Here is a 25,786-nt window from a genome sequence, read left to right as displayed (position 1 = left end):
TTTAGGCTCCAGTCTCTCAGGAGGCGTGGGTTCAAATCCCACCACTGCCATTATATATACAATAATCAAGTTATATTTGGAAACCACACTCAACCTGAAGACATTTAAAAAAAAAACTCAGTCTTGAGTTGGGTGTGACTCAACTTGAAGATCAGTGTGCTTTGGGATGAGTTGCCAAATGTTGGAGAATGTGGGCTCTTGACTTCTTGTCACTGCCTGACGGGCTAATTTGATTCCTGTAGTTTTGGTTGCTATCAAGCTCATTCTTCGTTGATTTTTTTATTAGGTCTATTTACTCATTGACAACAGGTAGTGTGGCCGAGCGGTCTAAGGCGCTGGATTAAGGCTCCAGTCTCTCAGGAGGCGTGGGTTCAAATCCCACCACTGCCATTATATATATAAGAATCAAGTTATATTTGGAAACCACACCCAACCTGAAGACATTTAAAAAAAAAAACTCAGTCTTGAGTTGGGTGTGACTCAACTTGAAGATCAGTGTGCTTTGGGATGAGTTGCCAAATGTTGGAGAATGTGGGCTCTTGACTTCTTGTCACTGCCTGACGGGCTAATTTGATTTATGTCATTTTGGTTGCTATCAAGCTCATTCTTCTGTGATTTTTTTATTAGGTCTATTTACTCATTGACAACAGGTAGTGTGGCCGAGCGGTCTAAGGCGCTGGATTAAGGCTCCAGTCTCTCAGGAGGCGTGGGTTCAAATCCCACCACTGCCATTATATATACAAGAATCAAGTGATATTTGGAAACCACACCCAACCTGAAGACAGTCTTAAAAAAAAAACTTCAGTCTTGAGTTGGGTGTGACTCAACTTCAAAATCAGTGTGCTTTGGGATGAGTTGCCAAATGGCGCTGGATTTAGGCTCCAGTCTCTCAGGAGGCGTGGGTTCAAATCCCACCACTGCCATTATATATATAAGAATCAAGTGATATTTGGAAACCACACCCAACCTGAAGACAGTCTAAAAAAAACTCAGTCTTGAGTTGAGTGTGACTCAACTTCAAAATCAGTGTGCTTTGGGATGAGTTGCCAAATGGCGCTGGATTTAGGCTCCAGTCTCTCAGGAGGCGTGGGTTCAAATCCCACCACTGCCATTATATATACAATAATCAAGTTATATTTGGAAACCACACTCAACCTGAAGACATTTAAAAAAAAAACTCAGTCTTGAGTTGGGTGTGACTCAACTTGAAGATCAGTGTGCTTTGGGATGAGTTGCTAAATGTTGGAGAATTTGGACTCTTGACTTCTTGTCACTGCCTGACGGGCTAATTTGATTCCTGTAGTTTTGGTTGCTATCAAGCTCATTCTTCGTTGATTTTTTTATTAGGTCTATTTACTCATTGACAACAGGTAGTGTGGCCGAGCGGTCTAAGGCGCTGGATTAAGGCTCCAGTCTCTCAGGAGGCGTGGGTTCAAATCCCACCACTGCCATTATATATATAAGAATCAAGTGATATTTGGAAACCACACCCAACCTGAAGACATTTAAAAAAAAAACTCAGTCTTGAGTTGGGTGTGACTCAACTTCAAAATCAGTGTGCTTTGGGATGAGTTGCCAAATGGCGCTGGATTTAGGCACCAGTCTCTCAGGAGGCGTGGGTTCAAATCCCACCACTGCCATTATATATATAAGAATCAAGTGATATTTGGAAACCACACCCAACCTGAAGACAGTCTAAAAAAAACTCAGTCTTGAGTTGGGTGTGACTCAACTTGAAGATCAGTGTGCTTTGGGATGAGTTGCCAAATGTTGGAGAATGTGGGCTCTTGACTTCTTGTCACTGCCTGACGGGCTAATTTGATTTATGTCATTTTGGTTGCTATCAAGCTCGTTCTTCTGTGATTTTTTTATTAGGTCTATTTACTCATTGACAACAGGTAGTGTGGCCGAGCGGTCTAAGGCGCTGGATTAAGGCTCCAGTCTCTCAGGAGGCGTGGGTTCAAATCCCACCACTGCCATTATATATATAAGAATCAAGTGATATTTGGAAACCACACCCAACCTGAAGACATTTAAAAAAAAAAAGTCAGTCTTGAGTTGGGTGTGACTCAACTTCAAAATCAGTGTGCTTTGGGATGAGTTGCCAAATGGCGCTGGATTTAGGCTCCAGTCTCTCAGGAGGCGTGGGTTCAAATCCCACCACTGCCATTATATATATAAGAATCAAGTGATATTTGGAAACCACACCCAACCTGAAGACATTTAAAAAAAAAACTCAGTCTTGAGTTGGGTGTGACTCAACTTCAAAATCAGTGTGCTTTGGGATGAGTTGCCAAATGGCGCTGGATTTAGGCTCCAGTCTCTCAGGAGGCGTGGGTTCAAATCCCACCACTGCCATTATATATATAAGAATCAAGTGATATTTGGAAACCACACCCAACCTGAAGACAGTCTAAAAAAAAAAACTCAGTCTTGAGTTGGGTGTGACTCAACTTGAAGATCAGTGTGCTTTGGGATGAGTTGCCAAATGTTGGAGAATGTGGGCTCTTGACTTCTTGTCACTGCCTGACGGGCTAATTTGATTTATGTCATTTTGGTTGCTATCAAGCTCATTCTTCTGTGATTTTTTTATTAGGTCTATTTACTCATTGACAACAGGTAGTGTGGCCGAGCGGTCTAAGGCGCTGGATTAAGGCTCCAGTCTCTCAGGAGGCGTGGGTTCAAATCCCACCACTGCCATTATATATATAAGAATCAAGTGATATTTGGAAACCACACCCAACCTGAAGACATTTAAAAAAAAAAAGTCAGTCTTGAGTTGGGTGTGACTCAACTTCAAAATCAGTGTGCTTTGGGATGAGTTGCCAAATGGCGCTGGATTTAGGCTCCAGTCTCTCAGGAGGCGTGGGTTCAAATCCCACCACTGCCATTATATATATAAGAATCAAGTGATATTTGGAAACCACACCCAACCTGAAGACAGTCTAAAAAAAACTCAGTCTTGAGTTGAGTGTGACTCAACTTCAAAATCAGTGTGCTTTGGGATGAGTTGCCAAATGGCGCTGGATTAAGGCTCCAGTCTCTCAGGAGGCGTGGGTTCAAATCCCACCACTGCCATTATATATATAAGAATCAAGTTATATTTGGAAACCACACCCAACCTGAAGACATTTAAAAAAAAAACTCAGTCTTGAGTTGGGTGTGACTCAACTTGAAGATCAGTGTGCTTTGGGATGAGTTGCCAAATGTTGGAGAATGTGGGCTCTTGACTTCTTGTCACTGCCTGACGGGCTAATTTGATTTATGTCATTTTGGTTGCTATCAAGCTCATTCTTCTGTGATTTTTTTATTAGGTCTATTTACTCATTGACAACAGGTAGTGTGGCCGAGCGGTCTAAGGCGCTGGATTAAGGCTCCAGTCTCTCAGGAGGCGTGGGTTCAAATCCCACCACTGCCATTATATATATAAGAATCAAGTGATATTTGGAAACCACACCCAACCTGAAGACAGTCTAAAAAAAAACTCAGTCTTGAGTTGGGTGTGACTCAACTTCAAAATCAGTGTGCTTTGGGATGAGTTGCCAAATGGCGCTGGATTTAGGCTCCAGTCTCTCAGGAGGCGTGGGTTCAAATCCCACCACTGCCATTATATATATAAGAATCAAGTGATATTTGGAAACCACACCCAACCTGAAGACAGTCTAAAAAAAACTCAGTCTTGAGTTGGGTGTGACTCAACTTCAAAATCAGTGTGCTTTGGGATGAGTTGCCAAATGGCGCTGGATTTAGGCTCCAGTCTCTCAGGATGCGTGGGTTCAAATCCCACCACTGCCATTATATATATAAGAATCAAGTGATATTTGGAAACCACACCCAACCTGAAGACAGTCTAAAAAAAAACTCAGTCTTGAGTTGAGTGTGACTCAACTTCAAAATCAGTGTGCTTTGGGATGAGTTGCCAAATGGCGCTGGATTTAGGCTCCAGTCTCTCAGGAGGCGTGGGTTCAAATCCCACCACTGCCATTATATATACAATAATCAAGTTATATTTGGAAACCACACTCAACCTGAAGACATTTAAAAAAAAAACTCAGTCTTGAGTTGGGTGTGACTCAACTTGAAGATCAGTGTGCTTTGGGATGAGTTGCTAAATGTTGGAGAATTTGGACTCTTGACTTCTTGTCACTGCCTGATGGGCTAATTTGATTCCTGTAGTTTTGGTTGCTATCAAGCTCATTCTTCGTTGATTTTTTTATTAGGTCTATTTACTCATTGACAACAGGTAGTGTGGCCGAGCGGTCTAAGGCGCTGGATTAAGGCTCCAGTCTCTCAGGAGGCGTGGGTTCAAATCCCACCACTGCCATTATATATATAAGAATCAAGTGATATTTGGAAACCACACCCAACCTGAAGACATTTAAAAAAAAAACTCAGTCTTGAGTTGGTGTGACTCAACTTCAAAATCAGTGTGCTTTGGGATGAGTTGCCAAATGGCGCTGGATTTAGGCTCCAGTCTCTCAGGAGGCGTGGGTTCAAATCCCACCACTGCCATTATATATATAAGAATCAAGTGATATTTGGAAACCACACCCAACCTGAAGACAGTCTAAAAAAAACTCAGTCTTGAGTTGAGTGTGACTCAACTTCAAAATCAGTGTGCTTTGGGATGAGTTGCCAAATGGCGCTGGATTTAGGCTCCAGTCTCTCAGGAGGCGTGGGTTCAAATCCCACCACTGCCATTATATATATAATAATCAAGTGATATTTGGAAACCACACCCAACCTGAAGACATTTAAAAAAAAACTCAGTCTTGAGTTGGGTGTGACTCAACTTGAAGATCAGTGTGCTTTGGGATGAGTTGCCAAATGTTGGAGAATGTGGGCTCTTGACTTCTTGTCACTGCCTGACGGGCTAATTTGATTTATGTCATTTTGGTTGCTATCAAGCTCATTCTTCTGTGATTTTTTTATTAGGTCTATTTACTCATTGACAACAGGTAGTGTGGCCGAGCGGTCTAAGGCGCTGGATTAAGGCTCCAGTCTCTCAGGAGGCGTGGGTTCAAATCCCACCACTGCCATTATATATATAAGAATCAAGTTATATTTGGAAACCACACCCAACCTGAAGACATTTAAAAAAAAAAACTCAGTCTTGAGTTGGGTGTGACTCAACTTCAAAATCAGTGTGCTTTGGGATGAGTTGCCAAATGGAGCTGGATTTAGGCTCCAGTCTCTCAGGAGGCGTGGGTTCAAATCCCACCACTGCCATTATATATATAAGAATCAAGTGATATTTGGAAACCACACCCAACCTGAAGACAGTCTAAAAAAAACTCAGTCTTGAGTTGGGTGTGACTCAACTTCAAAATCAGTGTGCTTTGGGATGAGTTGCCAAATGGCGCTGGATTTAGGCTCCAGTCTCTCAGGAGGCGTGGGTTCAAATCCCACCACTGCCATTATATATATAAGAATCAAGTGATATTTGGAAACCACACCCAACCTGAAGACAGTCTAAAAAAAACTCAGTCTTGAGTTGGGTGTGACTCAACTTCAAAATCAGTGTGCTTTGGGATGAGTTGCCAAATGGCGCTGGATTTAGGCTCCAGTCTCTCAGGATGCGTGGGTTCAAATCCCACCACTGCCATTATATATATAAGAATCAAGTGATATTTGGAAACCACACCCAACCTGAAGACAGTCTAAAAAAAACTCAGTCTTGAGTTGAGTGTGACTCAACTTCAAAATCAGTGTGCTTTGGGATGAGTTGCCAAATGGCGCTGGATTTAGGCTCCAGTCTCTCAGGAGGCGTGGGTTCAAATCCCACCACTGCCATTATATATACAATAATCAAGTTATATTTGGAAACCACACTCAACCTGAAGACATTTAAAAAAAAAACTCAGTCTTGAGTTGGGTGTGACTCAACTTGAAGATCAGTGTGCTTTGGGATGAGTTGCTAAATGTTGGAGAATTTGGACTCTTGACTTCTTGTCACTGCCTGATGGGCTAATTTGATTCCTGTAGTTTTGGTTGCTATCAAGCTCATTCTTCGTTGATTTTTTTATTAGGTCTATTTACTCATTGACAACAGGTAGTGTGGCCGAGCGGTCTAAGGCGCTGGATTAAGGCTCCAGTCTCTCAGGAGGCGTGGGTTCAAATCCCACCACTGCCATTATATATATAAGAATCAAGTGATATTTGGAAACCACACCCAACCTGAAGACATTTAAAAAAAAAAACTCAGTCTTGAGTTGGTGTGACTCAACTTCAAAATCAGTGTGCTTTGGGATGAGTTGCCAAATGGCGCTGGATTTAGGCTCCAGTCTCTCAGGAGGCGTGGGTTCAAATCCCACCACTGCCATTATATATATAAGAATCAAGTGATATTTGGAAACCACACCCAACCTGAAGACAGTCTAAAAAAAACTCAGTCTTGAGTTGAGTGTGACTCAACTTCAAAATCAGTGTGCTTTGGGATGAGTTGCCAAATGGCGCTGGATTTAGGCTCCAGTCTCTCAGGAGGCGTGGGTTCAAATCCCACCACTGCCATTATATATATAAGAATCAAGTGATATTTGGAAACCACACCCAACCTGAAGACAGTCTAAAAAAAAACTCAGTCTTGAGTTGGGTGTGACTCAACTTGAAGATCAGTGTGCTTTGGGATGAGTTGCCAAATGTTGGAGAATGTGGGCTCTTGACTTCTTGTCACTGCCTGACGGGCTAATTTGATTTATGTCATTTTGGTTGCTATCAAGCTCATTCTTCTGTGATTTTGTTATTAGGTCTATTTACTCATTGACAACAGGTAGTGTGGCCGAGCGGTCTAAGGCGCTGGATTAAGGCTCCAGTCTCTCAGGAGGCGTGGGTTCATATCCCACCACTGCCATTATATATATAAGAATCAAGTGATATTTGGAAACCACACCCAACCTGAAGACATTTAAAAAAAAAAGTCAGTCTTGAGTTGGGTGTGACTCAACTTCAAAATCAGTGTGCTTTGGGATGAGTTGCCAAATGGAGCTGGATTTAGGCTCCAGTCTCTCAGGAGGCGTGGGTTCAAATCCCACCACTGCCATTATATATATAAGAATCAAGTGATATTTGGAAACCACACCCAACCTGAAGACAGTCTAAAAAAAACTCAGTCTTGAGTTGAGTGTGACTCAACTTCAAAATCAGTGTGCTTTGGGATGAGTTGCCAAATGGCGCTGGATTTAGGCTCCAGTCTCTCAGGAGGCGTGGGTTCAAATCCCACCACTCCCATTAAATATACACGAATCAAGTTATATTTGGAAACCACACCCAACCGGAAGACAGTCTAAAAAAAACTCAGTCTTGAGTTGAGTGTGACTCAACTTCAAAATCAGTGTGCTTTGGGATGAGTTGCCAAATGGCGCTGGATTTAGGCTCCAGTCTCTCAGGAGGCGTGGGTTCAAATCCCACCACTGCCATTATATATATAAGAATCAAGTGATATTTGGAAACCACACCCAACCTGAAGACAGTCTAAAAAAAACTCAGTCTTGAGTTGGGTGTGACTCAACTTGAAGATCAGTGTGCTTTGGGATGAGTTGCCAAATGTTGGAGAATGTGGGCTCTTGACTTCTTGTCACTGCCTGACGGGCTAATTTGATTTATGTCATTTTGGTTGCTATCAAGCTCATTCTTCTGTGATTTTGTTATTAGGTCTATTTACTCATTGACAACAGGTAGTGTGGCCGAGCGGTCTAAGGCGCTGGATTAAGGCTCCAGTCTCTCAGGAGGCGTGGGTTCATATCCCACCACTGCCATTATATATATAAGAATCAAGTGATATTTGGAAACCACACCCAACCTGAAGACATTTAAAAAAAAAAAGTCAGTCTTGAGTTGGGTGTGACTCAACTTCAAAATCAGTGTGCTTTGGGATGAGTTGCCAAATGGAGCTGGATTTAGGCTCCAGTCTCTCAGGAGGCGTGGGTTCAAATCCCACCACTGCCATTATATATATAAGAATCAAGTGATATTTGGAAACCACACCCAACCTGAAGACAGTCTAAAAAAAACTCAGTCTTGAGTTGAGTGTGACTCAACTTCAAAATCAGTGTGCTTTGGGATGAGTTGCCAAATGGCGCTGGATTTAGGCTCCAGTCTCTCAGGAGGCGTGGGTTCAAATCCCACCACTGCCATTATATATACAAGAATCAAGTTATATTTGGAAACCACACCCAACCTGAAGACATTTAAAAAAAACCTCAGTCTTGAGTTGGGTGTGACTCAACTTGAAGATCAGTGTGCTTTGGGATGAGTTGCCAAATGTTGGAGAATTTGGGCTCTTGACTTCTTGTCACTGCCTGACGGGCTAATTTGATTTATGTAGTTTTGGTTGCTATCAAGCTCATTCTTCTGTGATTTTTTTATTAGGTGCTATTTACTCATTGACAACAGGTAGTGTGGCCGAGCGGTCTAAGGCGCTGGATTAAGGCTCCAGTCTCTCAGGAGGCGTGGGTTCAAATCCCACCACTGCCATTATATATATAAGAATCAAGTGATATTTGGAAACCACACCCAACCTGAAGACATTTAAAAAAAACCTCAGTCTTGAGTTTTGTTTGACTCAACTTGATGATCAGTGTGCTTTGGGATGAGTTGCCAAATGTTGGAGAATTTGGACTCTTGACTTCTTGTCACTGCCTGACGGGCTAATTTGATTCCTGTAGTTTTGGTTGCTATCAAGCTCATTCTTCTGTGATTTTTTTATTAGGTCTATTTACTCATTGACAACAGGTAGTGTGGCCGAGCGGTCTAAGGCGCTGGATTAAGGCTCCAGTCTCTCAGGAGGCGTGGGTTCAAATCCCACCACTGCCATTATATATATAAGAATCAAGTGATATTTGGAAACCACACCCAACCTGAAGACATTTAAAAAAAAAAAGTCAGTCTTGAGTTGGGTGTGACTCAACTTCAAAATCAGTGTGCTTTGGGATGAGTTGCCAAATGGCGCTGGATTTAGGCTCCAGTCTCTCAGGAGGCGTGGGTTCAAATCCCACCACTGCCATTATATATATAAGAATCAAGTGATATTTGGAAACCACACCCAACCTGAAGACATTTAAAAAAAAACCTCAGTCTTGAGTTGGGTGTGACTCAACTTGAAGATCAGTGTGCTTTGGGATGAGTTGCCAAATGTTGGAGAATTTGGACTCTTGACTTCTTGTCACTGCCTGACGGGCTAATTTGATTATGTAGTTTTGGTTGCTATCAAGCTCATTCTTCTGTGATTTTTTTATTAGGTGCTATTTACTCATTGACAACAGGTAGTGTGGCCGAGCGGTCTAAGGCGCTGGATTAAGGCTCCAGTCTCTCAGGAGGCGTGGGTTCAAATCCCACCACTGCCATTATATATATAAGAATCAAGTGATATTTGGAAACCACACCCAACCTGAAGACATTTAAAAAAAAACTCAGTCTTGAGTTGGGTGTGACTCAACTTGAAGATCAGTGTGCTTTGGGATGAGTTGCCAAATGTTGGAGAATTTGGACTCTTGACTTCTTGTCACTGCCTGACGGGCTAATTTGATTTATGTAGTTTTGGTTGCTATCAAGCTCATTCTTCTGTGATTTTTTTATTAGGTCTATTTACTCATTGACAACAGGTAGTGTGGCCGAGCGGTCTAAGGCGCTGGATTAAGGCTCCAGTCTCTCAGGAGGCGTGGGTTCAAATCCCACCACTGCCATTATATATATAAGAATCAAGTGATATTTGGAAACCACACCCAACCTGAAGACATTTAAAAAAAAACTCAGTCTTGAGTTGGGTGTGACTCAACTTGAAGATCAGTGTGCTTTGGGATGAGTTGCCAAATGTTGGAGAATTTGGGCTCTTGACTTCTTGTCACTGCCTGACGGGCTAATTTGATTTATGTAGTTTTGGTTGCTATCAAGCTCATTCTTCTGTGATTTTTTTATTAGGTCTATTTACTCATTGACAACAGGTAGTGTGGCCGAGCGGTCTAAGGCGCTGGATTAAGGCTCCAGTCTCTCAGGAGGCGTGGGTTCAAATCCCACCACTGCCATTATATATATAAGAATCAAGTGATATTTGGAAACCACACCCAACCTGAAGACATTTAAAAAAAACCTCAGTCTTGAGTTGGGTGTGACTCAACTTGAAGATCAGTGTGCTTTGGGATGAGTTGCCAAATGTTGGAGAATTTGGACTCTTGACTTCTTGTCACTGCCTGACGGGCTAATTTGATTTATGTAGTTTTGGTTGCTATCAAGCTCATTCTTCTTCTTTTTTTTTATTAGGTCTATTTACTTATTGACAACAGGTAGTGTGGCCGAGCGGTCTAAGGCGCTGGATTAAGGCTCCAGTCTCTCAGGAGGCGTGGGTTCAAATCCCACCACTGCCATTATATATATAAGAATCAAGTGATATTTGGAAACCACACCCAACCTGAAGACATTTAAAAAAAAACTCAGCCTTGAGTTGGGTGTGACTCAACTTGAAGATCAGTGTGCTTTGGGATGAGTTGCCAAATGTTGGAGAATTTGGACTCTTGACTTCTTGTCACTGCCTGACGGGCTAATTTGATTTATGTAGTTTTGGTTGCTATCAAGCTCATTCTTCTGTGATTTTTTTATTAGGTCTATTTACTCATTGACAACAGGTAGTGTGGCCGAGCGGTCTAAGGCGCTGGATTAAGGCTCCAGTCTCTCAGGAGGCGTGGGTTCAAATCCCACCACTGCCATTATATATATAAGAATCAAGTGATATTTGGAAACCACACCCAACCTGAAGACATTTAAAAAAAAACCTCAGTCTTGAGTTGGGTGTGACTCAACTTGAAGATCAGTGTGCTTTGGGATGAGTTGCCAAATGTTGGAGAATTTGGACTCTTGACTTCTTGTCACTGCCTGACGGGCTAATTTGATTTATGTAGTTTTGGTTGCTATCAAGCTCATTCTTCTGTGATTTTTTTATTAGGTGCATTTTCTCATTGAAAACAGGTAGTGTGGCCGAGCGGTCTAAGGCGCTGGATTAAGGCTCCAGTCTCTCAGGAGGCGTGGGTTCAAATCCCACCACTGCCATTATATATATAAGAATCAAGTGATATTTGGAAACCACACCCAACCTGAAGACATTTAAAAAAAACCTCAGTCTTGAGTTGGGTGTGACTCAACTTGAAGATCAGTGTGCTTTGGGATGAGTTGCCAAATGTTGGAGAATTTGGACTCTTGACTTCTTGTCACTGCCTGACGGGCTAATTTGATTTATGTAGTTTTGGTTGCTATCAAGCTCATTCTTCTGTGATTTTTTTATTAGGTCTATTTACTCATTGACAACAGGTAGTGTGGCCGAGCGGTCTAAGGCGCTGGATTAAGGCTCCAGTCTCTCAGGAGGCGTGGGTTCAAATCCCACCACTGCCATTATATATATAAGAATCAAGTGATATTTGGAAACCACACCCAACCTGAAGACATTTAAAAAAAACTCAGTCTTGAGTTGGGTGTGACTCAACTTGAAGATCAGTGTGCTTTGGGATGAGTTGCCAAATGTTGGAGAATTTGGACTCTTGACTTCTTGTCACTGCCTGACGGGCTAATTTGATTTATGTAGTTTTGGTTGCTATCAAGCTCATTCTTCTGTGATTTTTTTATTAGGTGCATTTTCTCATTGAAAACAGGTAGTGTGGCCGAGCGGTCTAAGGCGCTGGATTAAGGCTCCAGTCTCTCAGGAGGCGTGGGTTCAAATCCCACCACTGCCATTATATATATAAGAATCAAGTGATATTTGGAAACCACACCCAACCTGAAGACATTTAAAAAAAAACCTCAGTCTTGAGTTGGGTGTGACTCAACTTGAAGATCAGTGTGCTTTGGGATGAGTTGCCAAATGTTGGAGAATTTGGACTCTTGACTTCTTGTCACTGCCTGACGGGCTAATTTGATTTATGTAGTTTTGGTTGCTATCAAGCTCATTCTTCTGTGATTTTTTTATTAGGTGCATTTTACTCATTGACAACAGGTAGTGTGGCCGAGCGGTCTAAGGCGCTGGATTAAGGCTCCAGTCTCTCAGGAGGCGTGGGTTCAAATCCCACCACTGCCATTATATATATAAGAATCAAGTGATATTTGGAAACCACACCCAACCTGAAGACATTTAAAAAAAACTCAGTCTTGAGTTGGGTGTGACTCAACTTGAAGATCAGTGTGCTTTGGGATGAGTTGCCAAATGTTGGAGAATTTGGACTCTTGACTTCTTGTCACTGCCTGACGGGCTAATTTGATTTATGTAGTTTTGGTTGCTATCAAGCTCATTCTTCTGTGATTTTTTTATTAGGTGCATTTTCTCATTGACAACAGGTAGTGTGGCCGAGCGGTCTAAGGCGCTGGATTAAGGCTCCAGTCTCTCAGGAGGCGTGGGTTCAAATCCCACCACTGCCATTATATATATAAGAATCAAGTGATATTTGGAAACCACACCCAACCTGAAGACATTTAAAAAAAAAACTCAGCCTTGAGTTGGGTGTGACTCAACTTGAAGATCAGTGTGCTTTGGGATGAGTTGCCAAATGTTGGAGAATTTGGACTCTTGACTTCTTGTCACTGCCTGACGGGCTAATTTGATTATGTAGTTTTGGTTGCTATCAAGCTCATTCTTCTGTGATTTTTTTATTAGGTGCTATTTACTCATTGACAACAGGTAGTGTGGCCGAGCGGTCTAAGGCGCTGGATTAAGGCTCCAGTCTCTCAGGAGGCGTGGGTTCAAATCCCACCACTGCCATTATATATATAAGAATCAAGTGATATTTGGAAACCACACCCAACCTGAAGACATTTAAAAAAAAACTCAGCCTTGAGTTGGGTGTGACTCAACTTGAAGATCAGTGTGCTTTGGGATGAGTTGCCAAATGTTGGAGAATTTGGACTCTTGACTTCTTGTCACTGCCTGACGGGCTAATTTGATTTATGTAGTTTTGGTTGCTATCAAGCTCATTCTTCTGTGATTTTTTTATTAGGTGCTATTTACTCATTGACAACAGGTAGTGTGGCCGAGCGGTCTAAGGCGCTGGATTAAGGCTCCAGTCTCTCAGGAGGCGTGGGTTCAAATCCCACCACTGCCATTATATATATAAGAATCAAGTGATATTTGGAAACCACACCCAACCTGAAGACATTTAAAAAAAACTCAGTCTTGAGTTGGGTGTGACTCAACTTCAAAATCAGTTCGCTTTGGGATGATTTGCCAAATGTTGGAGAATTTGGGCTCTTGACTTCTTGTCACTGCCTGACGGGCTAATTTGATTCATGTAGTTTTGGTTGCTATCAAGCTCATTCTTCTGTGATTTTTTTATTAGGTCTATTTACTCATTGACAAGAGGTAGTGTGGCCGAGCGGTCTAAGGCGCTGGATTTAGGCTCCAGTCTCTCAGGAGGCGTGGGTTCAAATCTCACCACTGCCATTATATATAAGAATCAAGTGATATTTGGAAACCACACCCAACCTGAAGACATTTAAAAAAAACCTCAGTCTTGAGTTGGGTGTGACTCAACTTGAAGATCAGTGTGCTTTGGGATGAGTTGCCAAATGTTGGAGAATTTGGGCTCTTGACTTCTTGTCACTGCCTGACGGGCTAATTTGATTTATGTAGTTTTGGTTGCTATCAAGCTCATTCTTCTGTGATTTTTTTATTAGGTCTATTTACTCATTGACAAGAGGTAGTGTGGCCTAAGGCGCTGGATTTAGGCTCCAGTCTCTCAGGAGGCGTGGGTTCAAATCTCACCACTGCCATTATATATAAGAATCAAGTGATATTTGGAAACCACACCCAACCTGAAGACATTTAAAAAAAACCTCAGTCTTGAGTTGGGTGTGACTCAACTTGAAGATCAGTGTGCTTTGGGATGAGTTGCCAAATGTTGGAGAATTTGGACTCTTGACTTCTTGTCACTGCCTGACGGGCTAATTTGATTTATGTAGTTTTGGTTGCTATCAAGCTCATTCTTCTGTGATTTTTTTATTAGGTCTATTTACTCATTGACAACAGGTAGTGTGGCCGAGCGGTCTAAGGCGCTGGATTAAGGCTCCAGTCTCTCAGGAGGCGTGGGTTCAAATCCCACCACTGCCATTATATATATAAGAATCAAGTGATATTTGGAAACCACACCCAACCTGAAGACATTTAAAAAAAACTCAGTCTTGAGTTGGGTGTGACTCAACTTCAAAATCAGTTTGCTTTGGGATGATTTGCCAAATGTTGGAGAATTTGGGCTCTTGACTTCTTGTCACTGCCTGACGGGCTAATTTGATTTATGTAGTTTTGGTTGCTATCAAGCTCATTCTTCTGTGATTTTTTTATTAGGTCTATTTACTCATTGACAACAGGTAGTGTGGCCGAGCGGTCTAAGGCGCTGGATTAAGGCTCCAGTCTCTCAGGAGGCGTGGGTTCAAATCCCACCACTGCCATTATATATATAAGAATCAAGTGATATTTGGAAACCACACCCAACCTGAAGACATTTAAAAAAAAACCTCAGTCTTGAGTTGGGTGTGACTCAACTTGAAGATCAGTGTGCTTTGGGATGAGTTGCCAAATGTTGGAGAATTTGGGCTCTTGACTTCTTGTCACTGCCTGACGGGCTAATTTGATTCATGTAGTTTTGGTTGCTATCAAGCTCATTCTTCTGTGATTTTTTTATTAGGTGCATTTACTCATTGACAACAGGTAGTGTGGCCGAGCGGTCTAAGGCGCTGGATTAAGGCTCCAGTCTCTCAGGAGGCGTGGGTTCAAATCCCACCACTGCCATTATATATATAAGAATCAAGTTATATTTGGAAACCACACCCAACCTGAAGACAGTCTAAAAAAAACCTCAGTCTTGAGTTGGGTGTGACTCAACTTGAAGATCAGTGTGCTTTGGGATGAGTTGCCAAATGTTGGAGAATTTGGGCTCTTGACTTCTTGTCACTGCCTGACGGGCTAATTTGATTTATGTAGTTTTGGTTGCTATCAAGCTCATTCTTCTGTGATTTTTTTATTAGGTCTATTTACTCATTGACAACAGGTAGTGTGGCCGAGCGGTCTAAGGCGCTGGATTAAGGCTCCAGTCTCTCAGGAGGCGTGGGTTCAAATCCCACCACTGCCATTATATATATAAGAATCAAGTGATATTTGGAAACCACACCCAACCTGAAGACATTTAAAAAAAACTCAGTCTTGAGTTGGGTGTGACTCAACTTGAAGATCAGTGTGCTTTGGGATGAGTTGCCAAATGTTGGAGAATTTGGACTCTTGACTTCTTGTCACTGCCTGACGGGCTAATTTGATTTATGTAGTTTTGGTTGCTATCAAGCTCATTCTTCTGTGATTTTTTTATTAGGTGCATTTTCTCATTGACAACAGGTAGTGTGGCCGAGCGGTCTAAGGCGCTGGATTAAGGCTCCAGTCTCTCAGGAGGCGTGGGTTCAAATCCCACCACTGCCATTATATATATAAGAATCAAGTGATATTTGGAAACCACACCCAACCTGAAGACATTTAAAAAAAAAAAACCTCAGTCTTGAGTTGGGTGTGACTCAACTTGAAGATCAGTGTGCTTTGGGATGAGTTGCCAAATGTTGGAGAATTTGCACTGCCTGACGGGCTAATTTGATTTATGTAGTTTTGGTTGCTATCAAGCTCATTCTTCTGTCATTTTTTTATTAGGTGCATTTTCTCATTGAAAACAGGTAGTGTGGCCGAGCGGTCTAAGGCGCTGGATTAAGGCTCCAGTCTCTCAGGAGGCGTGGGTTCAAATCCCACCACTGCCATTATATATATAAGAATCAAGTGATATTTGGAAACCACACCCAACCTGAAGACATTTATAAAAAAACTCAGTCTTGAGTTGGGTGTGACTCAACTTGAAGATCAGTGTGCTTTGGGATGAGTTGCCAAATGTTGGAGAATTTGGACTCTTGACTTCTTGTCACTGCCTGACGGGCTAATTTGATTTATGTAGTTTTGGTTGCTATCAAGCTCATTCTTCTGTGATTTTTTTATTAGGTGCATTTTCTCATTGAAAACAGGTAGTGTGGCCGAGCGGTCTAAGGCGCTGGATTAAGGCTCCAGTCTCTCAGGAGGCGTGGGTTCAAATCCCACCACTGCCATTATATATATAAGAATCAAGTGATATTTGGAAACCACACCCAACCTGAAGACATTTAAAAAAAAACCTCAGTCTTGAGTTGGGTGTGACTCAACTTGAAGATCAGTGTGCTTTGGGATGAGTTGCCAAATGTTGGAGAATTTGGACTCTTGACTTCTTGTCACTGCCTGACGGGCTAATTTGATTCATGTAGTTTTGGTTGCTATCAAGCTCATTCTTCTGTGATTTTTTTATTAGGTCTATTTACTCATTGACAACAGGTAGTGTGGCCGAGCGGTCTAAGGCGCTGGATTAAGGCTCCAGTCTCTCAGGAGGCGTGGGTTCAAATCCCACCACTGCCATTATATATATAAGAATCAAGTTATATTTGGAAACCACACCCAACCTGAAGACATTTAAAAAAAACCTCAGTCTTGAGTTGGGTGTGACTCAACTTGAAGATCAGTGTGCTTTGGGATGAGTTGCCAAATGTTGGAGAATTTGGACTCTTGACTTCTTGTCACTGCCTGACGGGCTAATTTGATTTATGTAGTTTTGGTTGCTATCAAGCTCATTCTTCTGTGATTTTTTTATTAGGTCTATTTACTCATTGACAACAGGTAGTGTGGCCGAGCGGTCTAAGGCGCTGGATTAAGGCTCCAGTCTCTCAGGAGGCGTGGGTTCAAATCCCACCACTGCCATTATATATATAAGAATCAAGTGATATTTGGAAACCACACCCAACCTGAAGACATTTAAAAAAACTCAGTCTTGAGTTGGGTGTGACTCAACTTGAAGATCAGTGTGCTTTGGGATGAGTTGCCAAATGTTGGAGAATTTGGACTCTTGACTTCTTGTCACTGCCTGACGGGCTAATTTGATTTATGTAGTTTTGGTTGCTATCAAGCTCATTCTTCTGTGATTTTTTTATTAGGTGCATTTTCTCATTGAAAACAGGTAGTGTGGCCGAGCGGTCTAAGGCGCTGGATTAAGGCTCCAGTCTCTCAGGAGGCGTGGGTTCAAATCCCACCACTGCCATTATATATATAAGAATCAAGTGATATTTGGAAACCACACCCAACCTGAAGACATTTAAAAAAAAACCTCAGTCTTGAGTTGGGTGTGACTCAACTTGAAGATCAGTGTGCTTTGGGATGAGTTGCCAAATGTTGGAGAATTTGGACTCTTGACTTCTTGTCACTGCCTGACGGGCTAATTTGATTCATGTAGTTTTGGTTGCTATCAAGCTCATTCTTCTGTGATTTTTTTATTAGGTGCTATTTACTCATTGACAACAGGTAGTGTGGCCGAGCGGTCTAAGGCGCTGGATTAAGGCTCCAGTCTCTCAGGAGGCGTGGGTTCAAATCCCACCACTGCCATTATATATATAAGAATCAAGTGATATTTGGAAACCACACCCAACCTGAAGACATTTAAAAAAAACTCAGTCTTGAGTTGGGTGTGACTCAACTTCAAAATCAGTTTGCTTTGGGATGATTTGCCAAATGTTGGAGAATTTGGGCTCTTGACTTCTTGTCACTGCCTGACGGGCTAATTTGATTTATGTAGTTTTGGTTGCTATCAAGCTCATTCTTCTGTGATTTTTTTATTAGGTCTATTTACTCATTGACAACAGGTAGTGTGGCCGAGCGGTCTAAGGCGCTGGATTAAGGCTCCAGTCTCTCAGGAGGCGTGGGTTCAAATCCCACCACTGCCATTATATATATAAGAATCAAGTGATATTTGGAAACCACACCCAACCTGAAGACATTTATAAAAAACTTCAGTCTTGAGTTGGGTGTGACTCAACTTGAAGATCAGTGTGCTTTGGGATGAGTTGCCAAATGTTGGAGAATTTGGGCTCTTGACTTCTTGTCACTGCCAGACGGGCTAATTTGATTTATGTAGTTTTGGTTGCTATCAAGCTCATTCTTCTGTGATTTTTTTATTAGGTGCATTTTCTCATTGAAAACAGGTAGTGTGGCCGAGCGGTCTAAGGTGCTGGATTAAGGCTCCAGTCTCTCAGGAGGCGTGGGTTCAAATCCCACCACTGCCATTATATATATAAGAATCAAGTGATATTTGGAAACCACACCCAACCTGATGACATTTAAAAAAAACTCAGCCTTGAGTTGGCTGTGACTCAAGTTGAAGATCAGTGTGCTTTGGGATGAGTTGCCAAATGTTGGAGAATTTGGACTCTTGACATATTGTCACTGCCTGACGGGCTAATTTGATTTATGTAGTTTTGGTTGCTATCAAGCTCATTCTTCTTCTTTTTTTTTATTAGGTCTATTTACTCATTGATAACAGGTAGTGTGGCCGAGCGGTCTGAGGTGCTGGATTAAGGCTCCAGTCTCTCAGGAGGCGTGGGTTCAAATCCCACCACTGCCATTATATATACAAGAATGAAGTTATATTTGGAAACCACACCCAAACTGAAGACAGTCTAAAAAAACCTCAGTCTTGAGTTGGGTGTGACTCAACTTGAAGATCAGTGTGCTTTGGGATGAGTTGCCAAATGTAGGAGAATTTGGATTCTTGACTTCTTGTCACTGCCTGGCGCAACCTGATCTCACCAGAATGCGTGACTCCACCACGACTCCATAACACCACAATGCGTGGTGGAGTCACGAACTTTGTTACATTTGCGTGTCGGCACCACGCAAACAACCCCAATGTAAAGTGAATGAGGCTCCTTTGTCGTGGTGCACACACGCATTTCTACAACGTGCATTGTGTGTAATGCAACTGTTATTTTTATTAAATTAGTTAGTTTTTACGGAAGGCCAGAGCTTCAGCTGTGTCAAATAGATTGTTCCCTTCAGTTAACGTTATTTAAAAGATAATGATCATGTCCCCTGTATTGTATTACGAGCGTCCATTCCCATTGGATAACGGAGAATTTTACACCCGGAAGTAAGTAGCCTATTCTCTTTACTGTCGATTGATTTTACAGTGATATCTGCACTACTCATCGACTAAAAAACACCAAATTGTCCTTGTTAATTACACAACATTTATTGGTTTGAATTGTGTGCAATGCTTTTGTATTTTCCCCCTTCGATTCGGAGAAACAAATATATTTTCGGAGTTTTTGGACGGCAGAAGACACTACACTACCCAGAATCCTCAGCTATCGTTTGGGACTACACCATGTGCTTAGCTTGACAAACCCCGTGATCAGTCCTCAACCTCTGTGATTGGATGCGCGACGTTTACACAGAGCGTCCAAAAGGACTTTGAAATGGAATGAAACCCATCGACGGCACCCTATTCAAAACAGGAATCGAACGTGTCCTACCCCCCCCCCCCCTTAGGTCACAGGCTCCTCCAACAGTGCTACGCAATAACACAGATGCACAGAAAAAATAGTGAAATAGTGCAATAAGAGTCTATATACAAGTGATTGGAATATGATATATTAGATAAATAATTTCTAAGTAGCAGCCAGATGAATGTTATTTCTAAGTTCAGGTGTTTAATAGTCTTCTGGCCTGTGGGATGAAGCTGTCTCTGTGTCTGGTGGTTTTAGTCCGGATGCTGCGGTACCGCCTGCCAGACTGCAGCAGACAGAACCGTTTGTGGCTGGGGTGATGGTGGTCTTTTATAATCCTGAGGGCTTTCTTTAAGGTTAACCTGGTATTTTTAATCCACTACATTTATTTTAGTTACTTTACAGATTTGGATTAATGATGTGAAATATAAACAACCCTTAAATCAGACTTTAGTTACACCTGAATGAAATTCAGTGAAGGTGATTGTCAAGTGCCAACAATCAGGCGAGATATTTGATAGTTGGTTGCTTGAGAAGACTAAATATTTATCTGCAGATCTGTTTAAAGCATATTCATTACTCGTTATTCTCTAATAGTTCATTAAAGACTGTATATAATTGCTATTTTGCACATCCCTTTCAAGATTTCAAGATTTTCTAAGGTTTATTGACATATCATATACACAACAGTGTAGTTATGCAATGAATGAAAAACTTGGGTCACAGGTTCATCAACAGTGCATTACAAGACATCTATCAATGTGTGTGTATACTTCCACCATTACACTGTCGTATTCTGCACATTTCTTTAATTAAAGCCTTATTAGTTAGCACATCCTCCTATCAGGCACTAAACTGTTTTACTCTAGATATCATTTGAGTATCTTCTTGATATTTTCTATTCTATATTTATATAATTGACCTTCTACTTTCCCACTATTTTGTATGTACTCTTAATATTTGAATGTTTTCATAAAATATAACACATTCAAAAGTGCGTTACAAAAATGAAAGACATTAAGAAAAAGGCATTTTAAACAGTCATTCAAAAGCAACACAATCTTCCTGCATTGCAATTACTCTAAACGTGCAATAACGTGCTTTAACCAGTAGGTGGTTTGGGTTAAAAGGCTGTCAAGTTTACAGTGTTAACAAAATAAAATATACTGCTGTTTCCGGTTTAGTTTACGACGAATATTATTTTGTTATTGTTTTGATATTTGTAACACAAAAGCGATGGAAAAAACCCATAGCAACCAAAAAAAGATGGTCTTAACATGACCCAGTCGTCTAGTAGTTAATAAAAAACAATAATATCAAAACAAAATATTACTACTAACTTTATTGTGAAATTAAAACAGAATGGTAAAAGAATAGTTTCCGGTGTATTCTGATGCCCGATCTCTGTAGATAAATAAAGAACTAAGACAGATGTGTAATATTTAATGCAGCCAAACCATTTATTACAATGCATTCATGTGATGACTTTCAAAGAGTAAAGCAAGCACTGCTGAATAAAGTATGATTTTCTCTTTTACGAAACCTTTTTTTTCATATGGAATGCAGTTGGAGGTCAACCAATCACAGAGCTTGAGGACTGATCACGGGGTTCATGGTGTAGTCCCAAACGATAGCTGAGGATTCTGGGTAGTGTAGTGTCTTCTGCCGTCCAAAAACTCCGAAAAAATATTTGTTTCTCCGAATTGAAGGGGGAAAATACAAAAGCATTGCACACAATTCAAACCAATCAATGTTGTGTAATTAACAAGGACAATTTGGTGTTTTTTAGTCGATGAGTAGTGCAGATATCACTGTAAAATCAATCGACAGTAAGGAGAATAGGCTACTTACTTCCGGGTGTAAAATTCTCCGTTATCCAATGGGAATGGACGCTCGTAATACAAGACATGATCATTATCTTTTAAATAACGTTAACTAACGGGAACAATCTATTTGACACAGCTGAAGCTCTGGCCTTCCTTAAAAACAAACTAATTTAATAAAATGAACAGTTGCATTACACACAATGCACGTTGTAGAAATGCGTGTGTGCACCACGACAAAGGAGCCTCATTCACTTTACATTGGGGTTGTTTGCGTGGTGCCGACACGCAAATGTAACAAAGTTCGTGACTCCACCACGCATTGTGGTGTTAAGGAGTCGTGGTGGAGTCACGCATTCTGGTGAGATCAGGTTGGCCTGGCAGGCTAATTTGATTTATGTAGTTTTGGTTGCTATCAAGCTCATTCTTCGTTGATTTTTTTATTAGGTCTATTTACTCATTGGCAACAGGTAGTGTGGCCGAGCGGTCTAAGGCGCTGGATTAAGGCTCCAGTCCAACACACTCTCACTCCCTAAGCGTCCAATAGCGACGTTTGGTCAGTGTCTGTGGCGTCCAATTGTGAAGCTCCTAGGCTCCTTCAGCGTCATAAAGGGACGCAAATAGCTTTCAACTGATTGCAATGTATTCCCATCTGCGTCGGGATTTGACGCTCATGGAAGCACGGCATTCGTTTATGCCGGCTGCCCTTAAAGGCAATGTGAGCATCCATTCCCATTGGATAACGGAGAATTTTACACCCGGAAGTAAGTACTCCTCTTACTGTCGATTGATTTTACAGTGATATCTGCACTACTCATCGACTAAAAAACACCAGATTATCCTTGTTAATTACACAACATTGATTGGTTTAAATTGTGTACAATGCTTTTGTATTTTTCCCCTTCGATTCGGAGAAACAAATATGTTTTCTGAGTAAAGGATGGCAGAAGACACTACACTACCCAGAATCCCCAGCTATCGTTTGGCCTACACCATGTGCTCTGTTTGACAAACCCCGTTTTTTTCACCATTCATTCCGATGGCTGGCGTCTATAGAGGCTTCTCAATACTCAAATTTCCCCTCCTCGACTCCCCTCCTCGACTCCCCTCCTCGATACTTAGACCCGCCCACAGGAGATGCGAGCGGAGGACCGAGGAGGGGAACCGAGGAGAGAGGAGGGGAAGCAGCAGACGTTTAAAGAAATGAGAACTCCTCTCCTCTGAGCGGTCATATTAAAGCGACGTCCGTTCATTATTACGTGGCAACAGCTGCATCAGCTGTCGAGTGTTTCGTCATATTTTATAATCTCTGTTAGATCAGCTGCACATTGTTCCCCCACATATTTACTTTGAGTTCATTGAGAGTGCGGTATAATGAGGCAATACCAGGCTACAGATGCGGACACACAGACACACATATATGTATATAAATATAAGCAATTTAAAGTATGAGAGCACTCTCATAATAACGTAACACAATCAGAGACTGGATATATTCCCCCCCCCCCCCTCTCTCTGGTCGCTGAAATGGGGAATTGAAATTACGGGCCAAAAGTTGTATTTGCAAGTATTAAAAGTAAGGACATCAAACCAACTGAGACCCGTCTGTCCGCCGCACCTACACACAGTACAACACACACCTACACACTGTACCACACGCACCTACACACTGTACCACACGCACCGACACTATAGGCCTACCACACACATGCTTGGAACAATCTTCAGCAAGAATTGAAACTGAGCATCTCATTCCTCTGCATGTTTTTAAAGCTAGGGTAAATGAAATGCTTGCTGATACAATGGGCACTTGTACATGTCTATAACTATGTATCCTGTAAATATAATGTATAATGTCCTTATTGTTTTATGTTTCATGTGGGACCTATATGCTGCAGGTCTCCCTTGAAAAAGAGATCTATGATCTCAATGGGACCAATCTGGTTAAATAAAGGTTTGAAATGAAATGAAAACACCTACAGCTCCTAAAGCATAATCAGGCTACAGCCGTTGTGTATTTTATTGTGAAGCACTAAATGTTCTTAGAAAAATATGGACTCTTTGTAGATATCTACTAAACTAAAGCAAAGAGAGTAGGCCTGTTATACTGAGTGATATATATTTTACACACTGCTCTGCTTTCTGCACGGGCCTCACAGCTGTTCTCTCTGTAAACATCGCGTTGCGATGAGAGCAGTTTCTAAAATAATATCCAGGGGATGCATGCAGAGCTGTCATTGGCTGAGATAAGTCCGGCCGTGCGTCACGCCGCCACCGTTCCCGGAAATGCATCCGCGGAGGACCCGTGGAGGAACCATCAGTGTATCCTCGGTTATAGCTCCTCCAGAGAGCCTCCTCGACGCTCGATCCTCGGTCCTCGGTGTGCATTTAGAGAAATGAGACGTCCTTCAAAATGGCACGCTGAAATTAATTTCCGGGTCACTACCGGAGGACCGAGGAGTCGAGGAGTTGAGGAGGGGAAATTTGAGTATTGAGAAGCCTCTTATGTCACGTGATCTTCAAATGTCTCCCTGCAGAAAAAGAAAACATGGCCGAACTTCGTTTTATTCTAGGTGTAAAATGACTATTTTAAAGTTAGTTTGGCCATTAAAATGCGTTTTGATGTCATTTGATGCGAGAAATATGAGTTGTTATTTCAGATTATGTGTGCAGTGGATGTACATGATCTTTAGTTTGCTAGTTATTACGAAGATTACTTCAGGAAATCGTGACGTTTTCATTGTTACCAAGGTGGTTGCTAGGGACGCTGCTATCGATATAATTTCTGTTATGTTGTGTAACTGTTTAATGGTGTTATCTTTATTGCTACCCCTTCCCCGTCAATGTATAGTGTTGGTCCACAGCCTAAACATATTAGTTTAACAAAATCCGCATCTAAAGATAGCCTACGTTATTTCCCCCCTGTGCAATTCCAGTCTCACATCTCAGAGCACATCGTCATTAACAAATACCGGAAACAGACCGAAATAATAATAATACCTTATTCCGAGTGTGCTTGCTTTTCTCTTTGAAAGTCATCACATAACGGCATTGTAATACACGGTTCGGCTGCATTACATATTACATATCTGCCGTAGTTCTGTATTTATAGAGCCCTGATGAGAAGACAAACATGAGGAACTGAAAACGTGACGTGGATCATAAATATATCAGCCATTAAACAACATCTTACATTTCTTTTCACACAATGCGTCTCCTTGCAGTATCAACACTAATTCGGCTCACTTTTATATTTGATCCAATTGGTAGATAGGCTGTATTTACACCATAAAGGTGCACAGTTGATATAAAGGGACACCTGGTGGTTAAAGCATGTTATTGCATTTCAATATTTGTATTATTAGATATTAATACGATCCCTATAAAGTATATTCATTACTCGTTATTCTCTACTAATTGTTAATTAAAGACTGTATGTAATGACTATTTTGCACATCCCTTTCAAGATTTCAAGATTTTCTAAGGTGTATTGACATATCATATAGGCCTACACAACTGTGGTGTAGTTCTGCACTGAATGAAAAACTTGGGTTGCAGGTTCCTCAATAGTGCATTACAAGACATCTATCAATATTTGTGCATACCTCCAGCAATGTTAACTATGTTGAAGCACTTATTTTAACTGATATTATACATAATGTATTATACTCTTATAGATGTATGTAGATATTTCATCTCCGGCCTTGTCAGGTATTGAACAATCAATAAATAAAGAACACAGAATTGTTGAATATAAAACACAGAATTTATGTGATTATACTAAATGACTAAATGATATTTGGAAACCACACCCAACCTGAAGACATTTAAAAAAACCTCAGTCTTGAGCTGGGTGTGACTCAATTTGAAGATCAGTGTGCTTTGGGATGAGTTGCCAAATGTTGGATAATATGGACTCTTGACTTCTTGTCACTATCTGACGGACTAATTTGATTTATGTAGTTTTGGTTCCTATCAAGCTCATTCTTCTGTGATTTTTTTATTAGGTCTATTTACTCATTGACAACAGGTAGTGTGGCCGAGCGGTCTAAGGCGCTGGAATAAGGCTCCAGTCTCTCAGGAGGTGTGGGTTCAAATCCCACCACTGCCATTATATATACAAGAATCAAGTTATATTTGGAAACCACACCCAACCTGAAGAAATTAAAAAAAAAAACTCAGTCTTGAGTTGGGTGTTCCTCAACTTGAAGATCAGTGTGCTTTGGGATGAGTTGCCAAATGTTGGAGAATTTGGGCTCTTGACTTCTTGTCACTGCCTGGCGGGCTAATTTGATTTATGTAGTTTTGGTTGCTATCAAGCTCATTCTTCTGTAATTTTTTGATTAGGTCTATTTACTCATTGACAACAGGTTGTGTGGCCGAGCGGTCTAAGGCGCTGGATTTAGGCTCCAGTCTCTCAGGAGGCGTGGGTTAAAATCCCACCACTGCCATTATATATACAAGAATCAAGTGATATTTGAAAACACACCCAACCTGAAGACAGTCTACAAAAACTTCAGTCTTGACTTGGGTGTGACTCAAATTGAAGATCAGTGTGCTTTGGGATGAGTTGCCAAATGTTGGAGAATTTGGGCTCTTGACTTCTTGTC

The 25,786-nt window shown here is 41.4% G+C and overlaps 42 non-coding genes across 42 annotated transcripts; all 42 read left to right on the top strand.

The window, feature by feature from the left end:
* Nucleotides 1-308: 308 nt before the first annotated feature.
* Nucleotides 309-390, top strand: trnal-aag (transfer RNA leucine (anticodon AAG)). The gene has a single exon. It is a non-coding gene; the product is annotated as a tRNA-Leu (tRNA).
* A 259-nt stretch (nucleotides 391-649) lies between these two features.
* Nucleotides 650-731, top strand: trnal-aag (transfer RNA leucine (anticodon AAG)). The gene has a single exon. It is a non-coding gene; the product is annotated as a tRNA-Leu (tRNA).
* Nucleotides 732-1,369: 638 nt separating this feature from the next.
* trnal-aag (transfer RNA leucine (anticodon AAG)) lies at nucleotides 1,370-1,451 on the top strand. Its single transcript has one exon. It is a non-coding gene; the product is annotated as a tRNA-Leu (tRNA).
* Nucleotides 1,452-1,897: 446 nt separating this feature from the next.
* trnal-aag (transfer RNA leucine (anticodon AAG)) lies at nucleotides 1,898-1,979 on the top strand. The gene has a single exon. It is a non-coding gene; the product is annotated as a tRNA-Leu (tRNA).
* Nucleotides 1,980-2,618: 639 nt separating this feature from the next.
* On the top strand, nucleotides 2,619-2,700 carry trnal-aag (transfer RNA leucine (anticodon AAG)). The gene has a single exon. It is a non-coding gene; the product is annotated as a tRNA-Leu (tRNA).
* A 636-nt stretch (nucleotides 2,701-3,336) lies between these two features.
* trnal-aag (transfer RNA leucine (anticodon AAG)) lies at nucleotides 3,337-3,418 on the top strand. Its single transcript has one exon. It is a non-coding gene; the product is annotated as a tRNA-Leu (tRNA).
* An 824-nt stretch (nucleotides 3,419-4,242) lies between these two features.
* Nucleotides 4,243-4,324, top strand: trnal-aag (transfer RNA leucine (anticodon AAG)). Its single transcript has one exon. It is a non-coding gene; the product is annotated as a tRNA-Leu (tRNA).
* Nucleotides 4,325-4,957: 633 nt separating this feature from the next.
* trnal-aag (transfer RNA leucine (anticodon AAG)) lies at nucleotides 4,958-5,039 on the top strand. Its single transcript has one exon. It is a non-coding gene; the product is annotated as a tRNA-Leu (tRNA).
* A 1,012-nt stretch (nucleotides 5,040-6,051) lies between these two features.
* On the top strand, nucleotides 6,052-6,133 carry trnal-aag (transfer RNA leucine (anticodon AAG)). Its single transcript has one exon. It is a non-coding gene; the product is annotated as a tRNA-Leu (tRNA).
* Nucleotides 6,134-6,768: 635 nt separating this feature from the next.
* On the top strand, nucleotides 6,769-6,850 carry trnal-aag (transfer RNA leucine (anticodon AAG)). The gene has a single exon. It is a non-coding gene; the product is annotated as a tRNA-Leu (tRNA).
* Nucleotides 6,851-7,672: 822 nt separating this feature from the next.
* Nucleotides 7,673-7,754, top strand: trnal-aag (transfer RNA leucine (anticodon AAG)). Its single transcript has one exon. It is a non-coding gene; the product is annotated as a tRNA-Leu (tRNA).
* Nucleotides 7,755-8,390: 636 nt separating this feature from the next.
* trnal-aag (transfer RNA leucine (anticodon AAG)) lies at nucleotides 8,391-8,472 on the top strand. The gene has a single exon. It is a non-coding gene; the product is annotated as a tRNA-Leu (tRNA).
* A 257-nt stretch (nucleotides 8,473-8,729) lies between these two features.
* trnal-aag (transfer RNA leucine (anticodon AAG)) lies at nucleotides 8,730-8,811 on the top strand. The gene has a single exon. It is a non-coding gene; the product is annotated as a tRNA-Leu (tRNA).
* A 448-nt stretch (nucleotides 8,812-9,259) lies between these two features.
* Nucleotides 9,260-9,341, top strand: trnal-aag (transfer RNA leucine (anticodon AAG)). Its single transcript has one exon. It is a non-coding gene; the product is annotated as a tRNA-Leu (tRNA).
* Nucleotides 9,342-9,598: 257 nt separating this feature from the next.
* trnal-aag (transfer RNA leucine (anticodon AAG)) lies at nucleotides 9,599-9,680 on the top strand. Its single transcript has one exon. It is a non-coding gene; the product is annotated as a tRNA-Leu (tRNA).
* Nucleotides 9,681-9,937: 257 nt separating this feature from the next.
* trnal-aag (transfer RNA leucine (anticodon AAG)) lies at nucleotides 9,938-10,019 on the top strand. Its single transcript has one exon. It is a non-coding gene; the product is annotated as a tRNA-Leu (tRNA).
* A 257-nt stretch (nucleotides 10,020-10,276) lies between these two features.
* Nucleotides 10,277-10,358, top strand: trnal-aag (transfer RNA leucine (anticodon AAG)). The gene has a single exon. It is a non-coding gene; the product is annotated as a tRNA-Leu (tRNA).
* Nucleotides 10,359-10,615: 257 nt separating this feature from the next.
* trnal-aag (transfer RNA leucine (anticodon AAG)) lies at nucleotides 10,616-10,697 on the top strand. Its single transcript has one exon. It is a non-coding gene; the product is annotated as a tRNA-Leu (tRNA).
* A 258-nt stretch (nucleotides 10,698-10,955) lies between these two features.
* Nucleotides 10,956-11,037, top strand: trnal-aag (transfer RNA leucine (anticodon AAG)). Its single transcript has one exon. It is a non-coding gene; the product is annotated as a tRNA-Leu (tRNA).
* Nucleotides 11,038-11,294: 257 nt separating this feature from the next.
* trnal-aag (transfer RNA leucine (anticodon AAG)) lies at nucleotides 11,295-11,376 on the top strand. Its single transcript has one exon. It is a non-coding gene; the product is annotated as a tRNA-Leu (tRNA).
* Nucleotides 11,377-11,632: 256 nt separating this feature from the next.
* Nucleotides 11,633-11,714, top strand: trnal-aag (transfer RNA leucine (anticodon AAG)). Its single transcript has one exon. It is a non-coding gene; the product is annotated as a tRNA-Leu (tRNA).
* Nucleotides 11,715-11,973: 259 nt separating this feature from the next.
* trnal-aag (transfer RNA leucine (anticodon AAG)) lies at nucleotides 11,974-12,055 on the top strand. Its single transcript has one exon. It is a non-coding gene; the product is annotated as a tRNA-Leu (tRNA).
* A 256-nt stretch (nucleotides 12,056-12,311) lies between these two features.
* trnal-aag (transfer RNA leucine (anticodon AAG)) lies at nucleotides 12,312-12,393 on the top strand. The gene has a single exon. It is a non-coding gene; the product is annotated as a tRNA-Leu (tRNA).
* A 258-nt stretch (nucleotides 12,394-12,651) lies between these two features.
* Nucleotides 12,652-12,733, top strand: trnal-aag (transfer RNA leucine (anticodon AAG)). Its single transcript has one exon. It is a non-coding gene; the product is annotated as a tRNA-Leu (tRNA).
* Nucleotides 12,734-12,991: 258 nt separating this feature from the next.
* Nucleotides 12,992-13,073, top strand: trnal-aag (transfer RNA leucine (anticodon AAG)). Its single transcript has one exon. It is a non-coding gene; the product is annotated as a tRNA-Leu (tRNA).
* A 256-nt stretch (nucleotides 13,074-13,329) lies between these two features.
* Nucleotides 13,330-13,411, top strand: trnal-uag (transfer RNA leucine (anticodon UAG)). The gene has a single exon. It is a non-coding gene; the product is annotated as a tRNA-Leu (tRNA).
* Nucleotides 13,412-13,995: 584 nt separating this feature from the next.
* On the top strand, nucleotides 13,996-14,077 carry trnal-aag (transfer RNA leucine (anticodon AAG)). Its single transcript has one exon. It is a non-coding gene; the product is annotated as a tRNA-Leu (tRNA).
* Nucleotides 14,078-14,333: 256 nt separating this feature from the next.
* trnal-aag (transfer RNA leucine (anticodon AAG)) lies at nucleotides 14,334-14,415 on the top strand. Its single transcript has one exon. It is a non-coding gene; the product is annotated as a tRNA-Leu (tRNA).
* Nucleotides 14,416-14,673: 258 nt separating this feature from the next.
* On the top strand, nucleotides 14,674-14,755 carry trnal-aag (transfer RNA leucine (anticodon AAG)). The gene has a single exon. It is a non-coding gene; the product is annotated as a tRNA-Leu (tRNA).
* A 258-nt stretch (nucleotides 14,756-15,013) lies between these two features.
* On the top strand, nucleotides 15,014-15,095 carry trnal-aag (transfer RNA leucine (anticodon AAG)). The gene has a single exon. It is a non-coding gene; the product is annotated as a tRNA-Leu (tRNA).
* Nucleotides 15,096-15,351: 256 nt separating this feature from the next.
* Nucleotides 15,352-15,433, top strand: trnal-aag (transfer RNA leucine (anticodon AAG)). The gene has a single exon. It is a non-coding gene; the product is annotated as a tRNA-Leu (tRNA).
* Nucleotides 15,434-15,677: 244 nt separating this feature from the next.
* Nucleotides 15,678-15,759, top strand: trnal-aag (transfer RNA leucine (anticodon AAG)). The gene has a single exon. It is a non-coding gene; the product is annotated as a tRNA-Leu (tRNA).
* Nucleotides 15,760-16,016: 257 nt separating this feature from the next.
* Nucleotides 16,017-16,098, top strand: trnal-aag (transfer RNA leucine (anticodon AAG)). The gene has a single exon. It is a non-coding gene; the product is annotated as a tRNA-Leu (tRNA).
* Nucleotides 16,099-16,356: 258 nt separating this feature from the next.
* On the top strand, nucleotides 16,357-16,438 carry trnal-aag (transfer RNA leucine (anticodon AAG)). Its single transcript has one exon. It is a non-coding gene; the product is annotated as a tRNA-Leu (tRNA).
* Nucleotides 16,439-16,695: 257 nt separating this feature from the next.
* trnal-aag (transfer RNA leucine (anticodon AAG)) lies at nucleotides 16,696-16,777 on the top strand. Its single transcript has one exon. It is a non-coding gene; the product is annotated as a tRNA-Leu (tRNA).
* Nucleotides 16,778-17,032: 255 nt separating this feature from the next.
* trnal-aag (transfer RNA leucine (anticodon AAG)) lies at nucleotides 17,033-17,114 on the top strand. The gene has a single exon. It is a non-coding gene; the product is annotated as a tRNA-Leu (tRNA).
* Nucleotides 17,115-17,373: 259 nt separating this feature from the next.
* On the top strand, nucleotides 17,374-17,455 carry trnal-aag (transfer RNA leucine (anticodon AAG)). The gene has a single exon. It is a non-coding gene; the product is annotated as a tRNA-Leu (tRNA).
* A 256-nt stretch (nucleotides 17,456-17,711) lies between these two features.
* trnal-aag (transfer RNA leucine (anticodon AAG)) lies at nucleotides 17,712-17,793 on the top strand. Its single transcript has one exon. It is a non-coding gene; the product is annotated as a tRNA-Leu (tRNA).
* Nucleotides 17,794-18,050: 257 nt separating this feature from the next.
* trnal-aag (transfer RNA leucine (anticodon AAG)) lies at nucleotides 18,051-18,132 on the top strand. The gene has a single exon. It is a non-coding gene; the product is annotated as a tRNA-Leu (tRNA).
* A 256-nt stretch (nucleotides 18,133-18,388) lies between these two features.
* trnal-aag (transfer RNA leucine (anticodon AAG)) lies at nucleotides 18,389-18,470 on the top strand. The gene has a single exon. It is a non-coding gene; the product is annotated as a tRNA-Leu (tRNA).
* Nucleotides 18,471-25,205: 6,735 nt separating this feature from the next.
* Nucleotides 25,206-25,287, top strand: trnal-aag (transfer RNA leucine (anticodon AAG)). Its single transcript has one exon. It is a non-coding gene; the product is annotated as a tRNA-Leu (tRNA).
* Nucleotides 25,288-25,545: 258 nt separating this feature from the next.
* Nucleotides 25,546-25,627, top strand: trnal-uag (transfer RNA leucine (anticodon UAG)). Its single transcript has one exon. It is a non-coding gene; the product is annotated as a tRNA-Leu (tRNA).
* Nucleotides 25,628-25,786: the final 159 nt, after the last annotated feature.

Source organism: Pseudochaenichthys georgianus, chromosome 10 (genome assembly GCF_902827115.2).
Source record: "Pseudochaenichthys georgianus chromosome 10, fPseGeo1.2, whole genome shotgun sequence".
Classification (NCBI taxonomy): Eukaryota; Metazoa; Chordata; class Actinopteri; order Perciformes; family Channichthyidae; genus Pseudochaenichthys; species Pseudochaenichthys georgianus.
This window is presented reverse-complemented; position numbering and strand designations above follow the sequence as displayed.